Below are 3,532 nucleotides of genomic sequence, written 5' to 3'. Positions count from 1 at the left end.
CGCCCGGAGATCCGAATGGGGGACTATTTTACCTCCGGAATATTTTACCCAAGAGGACGCCATCATCATTTAATCATACAGTAAAGCTGCATGCCCTCGGGAAAAATTACGGCTGTAGTTTCCCCTTGCTTTCAGCCGTTCGCAGTACCAGCACAGCAAGGCCGTTTTGGTTAATGTTACAAGGCCAGATCAGTCAATCATCCAGACTGTTGCCCCTGCAACTACTGAAAAGGCTGCTGCCCCTCTTCAGGAACCACATGTTTGTCTGGCCTCTCAACAGATACCCCTCCGTTGTGGTTGCACCTACGGTACGGCCATCTGTATCGCTGAGGCACGCAAGCCTCCCCACCAACGGCAAGGTCCATGGTTCATGGGGGAATGTAATGATGTAGAGGCTTGTCTCACTAGGGGTAAGATAGATACTGCCTACAGGAAAATTAAAGAGACCTTTGGAGAGAAGAGAACCACTTGTATGAATATCAAGAGCGCAGATGGCAACCCAGTTCTAAGCAAAGAAGGGAAGGCAGAAAGGTGGAAGGAGTATATAGAGGGTTTATACAAGGGCGATGTACTTGAGGACAATATTATGGAAATGGAAGAGGATGTAGATGAAGATGAAATGGGAGATAAGATACTGCGTGAAGAGTTTGACAGAGCACTGAAAGACCTGAGTCGAAACAAGGCCCCGGGAGTAGACAGCCTTCCATTAGAACTACTGATGGCCTTGGGAGAGCCAGTCATGACAAAACTCTACCATCTGGTGAGCAAGATGTATGAGACAGGCGAAATACCCACAGACTTCAAGAAGAATATAATAATTCCAATACCAAAGAAAGCAGGTGTTGACAGATGTGAAAATTACCGAACTATCAGTTTAATAAGTCACAGCTGCAAAATACTAACGCGAATTCTTTACAGACGAATGGAAAAACTGGTAGAAGCGGACCTCGGGGAAGATCAGTTTGGATTCCGTAGAAATGTTGGAACACGTGAGGCAATACTAACCTTACGACTTATCTTAGAAGAAAGATTAAGAAAAGGCAAACCTACGTTTCTAGCATTTGTAGACTTAGAGAAAGCTTTTGACAACGTTAACTGGAATACTCTCTTTCAAATTCTGAAGGTGGCAGGGGTAAAATACAGGGAGCGAAAGGCTATTTACAATTTGTACAGAAACCAGATGGCAGTTATAAGAGTCGAGGGGCATGAAAGGGAAGCAGTGGTTGGGAAAGGAGTGAGACAGGGTTGTAGCCTCTCCCCGATGTTATTCAATCTGTATATTGAGCAAGCAGTAAAGGAAACAAAAGAAAAATTCGGAGTAGGTATTAAAATTCATGGAGAAGAAGTAAAAACTTTGAGGTTCGCCGATGACATTGTAATTCTGTCAGAGACAGCAAAGGACTTGGAAGAGCAGTTGAACGGAATGGACAGTGTCTTGAAAGGGGGATATAAGATGAACATCAACAAAAGCAAAACGAGGATAATGGAATGTAGTCAAATTAAATCGGGTGATGCTGAGGGGATTAAACTAGGAAATGAGACACTTAAAGTAGTAAAGGAATTTTGCTATTTAGGGAGTAAAATAACTAATGATGGTCGAAGTAGAGAGGATATAAAATGTAGACTGGCAATGGCAAGGAAAGCGTTTCTCAAGAAGAGAAATTTGTTAACGTCAAGTATAGATTTAAGTGTCAGGAAGTCATTTCTGAAAGTATTTGTATGGAGTGTAGCCATGTATGGAAGTGAAACGTGGACGATAACTAGTTTGGACAAAAAGAGAATAGAAGCTTTCGAAATGTGGTGCTACAGAAGAATGCTGAAGATAAGATGGGTAGATCACGTAACTAATGAGGCGGTATTGAATAGGACTGGGGAGAAGAGAAGTTTGTGGCACAACTTGACTAGAAGAAGGGATCGGTTGGTAGGACATGTTTTGAGGCATCAAGGGATCACAAATTTAGCATTGGAGGGCAGCGTGGAGGGTAAAAATCGTAGAGGGAGACCAAGAGATCAATACACTAAGCAGATTCAGAAGGATGTTGGTTGCAGTAGGTACTGGGAGATGAAGAAGCTTGCACAGGATAGAGTAGCATGGAGAGCTGCATCAAACCAGTCTCAGGACTGAAGACCACAACAACAACAACACGTTTCTGGTGCTGTTTGAGAGTTGCTTTCCATTAGAACGCTCTAAACGGGGTACTAGCAGTAGTAATAGGCAGCCCGGGTGTCTGACCAGTAGGATAAGGATATCATGTAGAACAAAGCGGGAATTATATCAAAATGTTAGAAGTAGTCACAATCAAGCTACAGTAGGCCATTACAAACAGTATTGTAACGTGCTTCAAAATGTCATCAAGAAGGCAAAAAGTATATGGTAAGAAAAATAGAATAGCTAATTCACATCAGGAGAAAGAAAACTGGCATTCTACGGATCGGAGCGTGGAATGTCAGATCCCTTAATCGGGCAGGTAGGTTAGAAAATTTAAAAAGGGAAATGGATAGGTTAAAGTTAGATTTAGTGGGAATTAGTGAAGTTCGGTGGCAGGAGGAACAAGACTTTTGGTCAGGTGATTACAGGGTTATAAATACAAAATCAAATAGGGGTAATGCAGGAGTAGGTTTAATAATGAATAAAAAAATCGGAGCGCGGGTTAGCTACTACAAACAGCATAGTGAACGTATTACTGTGGCCAAGATAGACACAAAGGCCATGCCTACTACAGTAGTACAAGTTTATATGCCAACTAGCTCTGCAGATTATGAAGAAATTAATGAAATGTATGACGAGATAAAAGAAATTATTCAGGTAGTGAAGGGAGACGAAAATTTAATAGTCATGGGTGACTGGAATTCGTCAGTAGGAAAAGGGAGAGGAGGAAACATAGTAGGTGAATATGGATTGGGGGGAAGAAATGAAAGAGGAAGCCGCCTTGTAGAATTTTGCACAGAGCATAACTTAATCATAGCTAACACTTGGTTCAAGAATCATAAAAGAAGGTTGTATACCTGGAAGAATCATGGAGATACTAAAAGGTACCAGATAGATTATATAATGGTAAGACAGAGATTTAGGAACCAGGTTTTAATTGTAAGACATTTCCAGGGGCAGATGTGGACTCTAACCACAATCTATTGGTTATGAACTGCAGATTGAAACTGAAGAAACTGCAAAAAGGTGGGAATTTAAGGAGACGGGACCTGGATAAACTGAAAGAACCAGAGGTTGTAGAGAGTTTCAGGGAGAGCATAAGGGAACAATTGACAGGAATGGGGAAAAGAAATACAGTAGAAGAAGAATGGGTAGCTTTGAGGGATGAAGTAGTGAAGGCAGCAGAGGATCAAATAGGTAAAAAGACGAGGGCTAATAGAAATCCTTGGGTAACAGAAGAAATATTGAATTTAATTGATGAAAGGAGAAAATATAAAAGTGCAGTAAAAGAAGCAGGCAAAAAGGAATACAAACGTCTCACAAATGAGATCGACAGGAAGTGCAAAATGGCTAAGCAGGGATGGCTAGAGGAAAAATGTAAGG

This window comes from Schistocerca nitens, chromosome 3 (assembly GCF_023898315.1).
Source record: "Schistocerca nitens isolate TAMUIC-IGC-003100 chromosome 3, iqSchNite1.1, whole genome shotgun sequence".
Lineage (NCBI taxonomy): Eukaryota > Metazoa > Arthropoda > Insecta > Orthoptera > Acrididae > Schistocerca > Schistocerca nitens.
The sequence above is the reverse complement of the archived record's forward strand: the minus strand, read 5'-3'. Positions refer to the sequence as shown.